Here is an 8,572-nt window from a genome sequence, read left to right as displayed (position 1 = left end):
TGGTGAGGAACTGGAACTCATTTTGTCTTGTGCCTCCATATTTGGGCACTTCTCTGTCCAACAACCCTGAGAGGACTGTTTTAATTCTAGATTGAATTAGGAGATTTAGAACTGTCCAGTGGACTGCTGGTAAATGTTTAACAACGTCTCTCCAGTACAAAAGACATAAATATACAGTATTTGCCAATATCTGTGATGTAAATATTCCCAGAATAGCTGATTTCAAGCTACCAAACATAAAATCAGCCAGCTCACAAAATTCTGACAACGTAACACATGGCTATAGCACAGTACTGGAAGTTTCTTAGTAAAAGGCCTTGGTAGCTTTTAGAAGGTCTACACAAAACCAATTCATCCTAGAACCACACTTCTCAAACTTTAATGTGAATATAAATCATGTGGAAATATTATTAAAATGTAGTTTCTAATTTAATAGGTGTGGATGGAGCCCGAGGTTCTGATTTCTAACAGGCTTCTAAGTGATGTTGAGGCTGCTGGTCCAGGGACCACGCTTCATGTAGCAAGGTCCTAGAATATATCCTGGAGCAAAATTCTTATTTCCATTATTAGCCCCAAACAAGAAACTTCTGAGTAGCCTGTCTCTTCTAATACAGAGAATAAATTCAAGTGGATTCTTAAATTTCTGAGTATAAACTCCATGACCTCCATCTTTCAGTGGAGATACTAGAAATATCACTAACTTCCTACTCCACCCACATCTGCTGCTGGTGGAAACTTCCCTCTCTCACATGAATAAAAGTCCCCCAAACCCCAGCTCTTTGGATCACTGGAAGCCATCTGACCCAAGTCCATTCATACTATAGCCAGTGATCTGGCTTGAAAAGAAAAGTTGGGTCAATCGTCCTTCTCACAAAACTGGAACTGGGAAAATCAAAGACTGAAACGTTTAGGTGGGAGAACTCAAGCTATAAGGTCATGGTGTAGATTCAAGGCTGGAGAAGCCTTGAAAGGCAAGCTGGGATTATTAGCAATCAGAAATGATGCTTGAGTAGAGTCATATGAAGCCGGCCGGTTTCAAGAATAGAATGGAATGAGGATGCCGAGAAAAGCAGAAACATGAAGAACAAAGAGATCTACCCACCTCCGAGAGGAAGACAGCAAATGCTGCCTCAGTTCCTGTTACAGTTTCCGTCAAGGCTGCCGACAAGGTCCCTCTCCCTGTGCTCCTGTGAGAGCCTTATCTACCATCCATGTCCCTACAATAACCCCTGTTTTCTTGAGCTAGCACCAGTGAATGTAATTTTCTCTTCCTTTTTCTTTCTTTCCTTTTTTTTTTGTTACAAACAATCAAAAACCCAGTTAAAATCGTGGGACTCCAGACATTCTAGCCAAGATGTGTGAATCGGCAGCTCTCTGCCAATGTTAGCAGCAAAGCCTTAATCATGGAATCTCAGAGTTTGAAAAGTTAGATAGTATACACCCTCTCTATAATTCTCTGCTTAAATTTCTGGTTACAGATGAAGGATCAGAGGCACTGAGAATTTGAGTAACTCGACCAATTAGTACGTAGTTGAGTTGGGATTTGAATCCAGGATACCTGCCTCCAGAGTCTATGTTCGTAACCCTGGCATTCATGAATCACACATATATTTCATGCTAGACATTGTGTAAAGCACTTTACGTATAGTATTTTGCTTAATTCCCATTTTGTAGCTGAAGAAACTGAGGCTCCAAAAAGTTAGTGACTTGCCTAAGGTGACTCGAGTAGTGTTAGAATCTCACATCAGAGGCAGTGCATGGGACCATCACACCCCTTCCTGCTTCTCTGCTCCCCTGAGACTCTGGGCTTCATACATACACACACCTATGACTCAATATTTTTCATGCCAATGTTTTACATTAGGAAACGGCCAGATAATATCAGAGTGTGGGGGAGAAAGTAAACAACATGTAAGCACATATACATTATTTTTTGATCTTCAAAGCCAAGGGTGGAAATCACAAGCACCAACAAAATACTTATTAGAGCTAACTTTTTTTTTTTTTATCTCTGATGCATGCAGAGGTAAAACTTGTTTGAAATATTTATCTAAAATGTGGCCATGCATTTTTTTAAATGTTACTCATCTGAGAAAAGTAACAACATCACCAAAGCAATTCTCAGGAAGACGTTTTATTTTTACAGAAGAGTGTGCACAACTCACGAGAGGTGGCTGCAAGTACTAAAAGGATGTGACTTTCTTCCTCCCTTCTGTGCTGTGTGACTGTATTGTTTTGGAGTCTTAGAGGTGAACTTGACATTTTGTTGTTGTACTCCTTTCAGGGCCTGTCGTTCTTTTAAATTAGGTCAGACTGAGGCTGACTCCCTCCCCAAGCTCTGACCTTAAGGACTAATAAGGGGTTAATAACCTTATTATTAAGATTAAGTAATTATTTCTTAGTCATTTTTATCTGAAAAATATTGAAGCCAAATACGCCAATATTCACCCATGTACAGTAGCATCTCATCTTGGTCTAAATTATTTTATTCCATCTAACAATTTTTCTATTGTTACTACTGGGCTAGCCTTTTTCTGCTTCCCATGGTTGTCAAGTGTTAGAGGTAGAATAGTAGTGATGATGGAGGAATGAGGAGGAGGAGTGGGAAGAAAAGAGACTCTGAGGGGAGTGGCCTTTGAAAATCAAGAAACCAGCAGTTCATTTCAGGTCTTAATGACATGGCCACCTCCAACAAGCTGTGTCTCCATTCAGTGCCTCCATTTTAACATCTGAAAATAGGAATGACAACGTTTTTGTGCCAAATGATTCTCCATTGCAGTTCCTCAGCTTCAGGGACATCTTGTTAATTTATGTTAAAAAAAAAAACGATGGGTAATTGTCTAGGGCTAATTTTTAATGGATAAGTAATAGATAATTTTCTGACTCCTCTGAGACAGATGGCAGAGCTCTAACCCAAGAAAAAAACAAAAACAAACAAACAATAAAACCCCACAACACAACAGGTCAAAGGGATATGCAGGGACCCAAGGGGAGGGAGTAATTAGCATTCTGATCCACCAGGAAAAAATAGGTTGTATTTAGAAAAATAAATAGGAAAAAATCCAAAAATCAGAGGAAAATATAATGGCTGGGCATGGAAATAAGAATGGAAAAGTTCTTATTTATTAAATAAAATGCCTTTTCAACTGTAATAATCTAGGTTCTAAAATATGTACTGGTACTTGTTTATCTTTCCATCATAAATTGTATACAACATGTAATTATTCAAGAAAATACAAGAAGGCATTGCTCCCCTGAACACTTTCCAGAAGGAAAGCTACAGAAGATTAGGAAGAGAAAGACACCCTGGTTCTCAAGGCTCCACTGTAGGAAGAGGCCCACCCCTTCCGCGGCTGACAGTGGGGGTGGGGACCTTTGCAGAGTTACCGCAGCTCACCGTTTACACAGCACACAGAACGGATTCAGGAAGTAGCCGCAGCATTATGGGAGGGCTCTACTTAACCTAAGTGTCGTGCACCCTGAGGTTTGACCCGTGTTGGACAGACAGAGGACCTGCAGTGTGTCTTCGCATGGCTATGAGGAGTGGTTCATCCTAAGGGAGGTGAGAGCATTTGAGGGCACAGGAGCAGTGTGAAGGGAAGGCAATTCTGGGGGCGTTCATCAGGGCCCTGCTTCTACCTGTTGCCTTCCAAGGATGAATGTCAGAACCTGCGCAGGGAGGCAAAAAAAAAAAAAAAAAAATATGTAAAAGACATTGCACTGAGACCTTTGGGAGACCTGTGAGCACAGGACTTTTTGTTTATGGGAGCCAGGTAACAGAGAGGACATCAGAGAAATTCTCCAATGCAGCATGCTGCAACCTGTGACACACTGGGGACAGAGAGAGCTTCGATGACTTTGGCACCTTTCTTACAGACCCACAGCAACCAGAAGCAGCAGGAGAGGCCAAAAAGAGCTGTTGCCAGACAGTAGCAAATGTATTTAGGAACACTCAATGAGAAGCTCCTTTGGTACAATCCATACATCCATCCAAGAGCTTGGGAGCATTTTAGGGTGAAGTGTAGAACCAGTAAGTATTGCTGGGGTCCTAAGGGCAGAGAAATACGCAAACCTAATTCACCCTCAATCTGGAAAACACCAGCTGCTTGTGGAAATCCCTCTGAGAGTAGAACAAGCGAGTATGGTTATATTTTTAAAATAATGCTGCCTGATTATGAAGCTTACTAGATCTCACTTAATGTTTAATTTTCCTAAATTTTCTTTGGCCAAGATTAGCAGGGTTCTTTTCTCATACTTTTTTATAACACAAAAGATTCCAGGTTAAGAAATAAAATATGACACACTGTATCCTATATTTTAACTTACTATTAATTGAATTCATATGAAATCCTGGTCTAATTTGCTAAATCTTGTCAAGTTACCTACACTGTTTATCATATCCCTTATTCCATGAGAATTAAGTGTCCTTCATAAGGATATAGGAAGCGAGCATTATCACAATTCATGGCAAAACCTGAATAAACTATATTCACTGGCTAATCCTCTTTTGCTATTTATGTTGCCTCTTTCAAATAATGTAGTAGATTACAAGGAAGCTTTATTTTTACAAAACTATTCCACACTTCTCATGTTGCCATAAATCCACCTGCTTCATTATCTTTACTCATTTTTTCCTAATAGATTTTTGTTCTCCTTGCTATAATTTGGTAATTATCAATAATTTGTTTTGAAAGAATACTATGCTGACTATACTCCATTCACTATCAACGATAGCTTTCTTTATCCTGTCCATGCTGCTAGGTGTGCCCTTGGAGGCTCTTTTAGACTGTACCATCCCTGACTGATACAGATGCCTAGTCAATACACAGTTGTCCCTCGGTATGTGTGGGGAATTGGTTCCAGGACCTGCTTCAGACCCCAAATCTGATGAAGCTCAAGTTTCATATAAAATGGCTTACTGCAGTATTTGCATATAACCTATGCACATCCTCTGGTATACTTTAGATCATCTCTAGATTATTTACAATACTTAATACAATGTAAATGCTGTTTAAATAGTTATATGTACAATGTAAATGATCTGTGTCTCATTGCCAGCACTGCAATTTCAAGTGTTGCTTTTTGGAACTTTCTGGAGTTTCCATTTTTGTTTTTTCAAATATTTTTGATCTGAAGTTGGTTGAACCACGATGCAGAACTGTGGATGCAGAATCCTCGGATATGGGGGGCCAACTGTATTGCTAGACCAGACTTTAATTAGGCGGAATACACAAAGATAATTTTATGTGTTGGTGAGAATTTTTAACACTATGCTATTAACCACAATTTCCATAGTTCAAAGGCAACGCAGGCAAGAAGTCAAACCATTCACTGTGGGTCCTCTTATAGTTGACTTTTGTTCTTAACTCTGTCCTGAGGTCTATGTTTTACTGTAAGAACACAACTTTCATACTTACTTCCAAGGCGCAATGCTACACCAGTCTTTATTGCAGCTCATTCAGTACTTAAAAGAGATGGCCTTACCCCATGACTTACAGCCCTTCCAATACAATACATAGCAAATATTTGGAGTTATTCAGCCAAGAATAATGCCCTGGAGACTCCATCAAGATAGTTTTTAATGTCCATTAGCCCTCTCCAAGGACTATAGAACAGTCCCCTACAGCATTGGCAGTACAGTCCAATTCTCTTTAACTTTTCCTTCTAGTGTCAATCACAATAATGCCTCTTTGTTGTTTCAGTTGTCTAGCAGATAACTATTAGGTCACACACACAAACACACACACACACACATACGCAAGTGCACACTCACACATAGACACACACACGCATCTCCTAAGGAGAAATATGAATTCTCAGAGATAATATGCATTGTTAATACAGTATTGGCCCACAATTTTTTTAATTGAACTGACAACTAAGCTAAAAAACCTAGACTTTTTTCATCTTTTGAAAAAAATCAACAGGCCAAGCCATACCAGGCCCATCTTTCCACATGGTCGTGACCCAACATGAAGGAGGAGAATGCATTGCACCTTTTAGCTGGGGCATCAGACACCACCATCGTCATCCCTCTGTATCGCCTCTTGAGGCATTTCACTCATTCACAGTGTCTGCCTCGACTCTGCAGACACTTGAATTTGCAACCTCTAATCCACTTCTTTTCAAACTGTGTCCTCTAGAGTCTGTCAGAATGAGAAATAGGGCAATTGCTAAAGAACGGACCACTTAATGATTGTTCCATTAGCAGAAATACCAGGCCAAAAAATTGAAATTATCACTTGTAAGCATCCAAGTAAATTCTTAGATAAGGTCCATTTGCCTTTTATATTTTAAGCAGTTCACCTAAGGGCCTTTCTATCTGAACCGTGTATATTTAATGATTGTACAATTTGCTACTTTTTAGAAGTGGCTGGATGTTGTGCATCCTGATGGTGTCTTTCTCTATTTTATACACTTTTGAACACATTAGAAACTCTTAGTCAAACTGGTTTAGGTACACTGGCTTTCAGTAAATTAGTCTGAGCTCATTCAATTATGTTTTATACATTTTTTAACTTTTTTTTTAATGGAGGTAGTGGGGATTGAACCCAGGACCTTGTGTATGCTAAGCATGCACACTACCATTGAGTTATACCCTCCCCCTTCAACTAAGTTTTCTAAATGAATGAATTCTTAAAAGTTCTTTTCATTTGACCCTTGTAGTGGGTTTTGTCCAGTTTGAGTTAGTTGTATATGCTGCAGAATAGAACACAGTGCAGACTAAGACTTTTTTTTTTTAATCCCAAGCTCAGAATTCTTGTTTGAAGCCTGTCCACTCCATTCCAACCCATTTTCTAAAACTTGACCTCTAACATTATAATATAATGAGCACTTTACTTACTTTATTAAGTCAGTATTGCACTGAGGATGTAATGCTCTGAAGAAAACCTCCATTGCTGAGAAAAACTTGACACTTATTTTGAAAGTGCAGAACTTTTAGGACTAGTTTCTCACTGGAGCATCTCACAGTGCCCATTTAACCTTTGCTGTGGTCTAGTCACTGCTGGCTTAAAAATAATAATAAAGAAAAGATGGTCTTGTTAGGTTTGTAGTACACATCTTTTTAACCAACTTCCTGTAATCAATTAACCAAATAAAAAAACCTTTCCAGTGCCTCAGTAAACATGTAGACTAGTTCCCACAGTACCTTGAAACTTGGCAAGTAATCTCTCCGTCAGTCTGCCCACCAATTCTCCCACTAAAGTTTTACAAAACTTGAGTTTTATACTTACTTAATAGTTCCTTGTTTTTCCAAACCTGTTTATATTTGTGGATGAACTACATGTATAAGAAAGAAAAAAATCTTTTTGAAAATTAAAAGTGAGTGCTTTGGAAAGACTTGATAAAGCAAAGCTGGCTAAAAACCATTGCTGCCAAATTTGTTACAAGGTAACTATAAAAATATGGAAAAAAGAATAAAAATCTAGAAGGATTCTTCCTTTGGATTGTGTCATACGTTCTTGTTCTACTTTAATGCAAATACCTGTACTATCTGCCGGACAAATATTCTAGTGATTAATATATATGAACTCATTTCATTCTTCTGTGAGGCAGGTACTATTATTACTCTTATTTCACAGGTGACGAAATTAAAGCTCAGAGAGGTTAAGTAAGATGCTCTGGGGAGGAGGGGAGGGGTAAATTAGAAGTTTAGGATTAGCAGATACAAACTACTATATATAAAATAGATAAACAACTAGGACCCACTGTATAGCACAGAGAACTGTATTCAATATCTTACAATAACCCAAAATGAAAAAGAATCTGAAAAGTATGTATATATGTATAACTGAAACACTTTGCTGTACACCAGAAATGAACACAACATTGTAAATCAACTATACCTCAATTAAAAAAGAATCACAGACAAAAAAAAAAAAATGCCCTAGATAATTATATGGTGGAGCCCAGTTTTAAACCTATGAACTCTGAGTTCTAGCTGAAAACATTGGATATCATAGGCAATGAATTACATATGTGTTTTATGGGAAAAAATTTAGAACAATAATCAGCAGATCCATACTCAAAGAAGAGGTTAGCAAATGAATGAGTTCTATATATTTTAAATGAAAAAAAGTTTAAGGTATGTAGTTATCATTTTATGATTAACTGACCACGGATTTAGCTAAGTTAGATAAGATTTCTTCTGTCAAAAGAGGTAAAATATTGAACCACACTATAAAAAAAGAATGTTTTCTCATGAGAAAAAGGATAGAATTTGATATTAAAAGCAACAAAATGGTAGAGTATAACTTTTAAAAATGTATAATCACTATATTTTATACCTGTAACATATAATATTGTATATCAACTATGCTTCAATTTTAAAAAAGAGAAAAAAGCTGAACTCATAGAAAAAATAGTCTCTTCAATAAATAGTTCTGGGATAATTGAACATCTGTATGTAGAAAAAATAAACCTCAACACATACCTTACACCTTACACAAATTAACTCAAAATGGAACATAGCCCTACATGTGCAACACAAAACTATAAAACTTCTAGAAGAAAGCATAGGAGAAAATCTAGGTGACCTTGGTTTTGGTGAGGAAATGTTAGATAAAACAAT

This window comes from Camelus dromedarius, chromosome 1 (assembly GCF_036321535.1).
Source record: "Camelus dromedarius isolate mCamDro1 chromosome 1, mCamDro1.pat, whole genome shotgun sequence".
NCBI lineage: Eukaryota > Metazoa > Chordata > Mammalia > Artiodactyla > Camelidae > Camelus > Camelus dromedarius.
The sequence above is the reverse complement of the archived record's forward strand: the minus strand, read 5'-3'. Positions refer to the sequence as shown.